The following is a 208-nucleotide window of genomic DNA, read 5'->3' as shown; positions in this document are numbered from 1 at the left end:
GGGGGACGAGTCGAAGAGGTAGGGGCCTCCGACAGGACGTCAAACACGATGAAGTGCCGGTGTTGATAGGCCTGATGCTGACGTAGGGGAAACGCTGTCAGAGGATCGGTCCAGAGCAGGAGAAGTAGCTGATACACACGGAGCTGACATCCGTCATGAAATGTTCCTGAATGCGCCGTGATGGAAGTTGTCTGTTAGCGTAGCGCTG

This window comes from Fundulus heteroclitus, chromosome 24 (genome assembly GCF_011125445.2).
Source record: "Fundulus heteroclitus isolate FHET01 chromosome 24, MU-UCD_Fhet_4.1, whole genome shotgun sequence".
Lineage (NCBI taxonomy): Eukaryota > Metazoa > Chordata > Actinopteri > Cyprinodontiformes > Fundulidae > Fundulus > Fundulus heteroclitus.
This window is presented reverse-complemented; position numbering follows the sequence as displayed.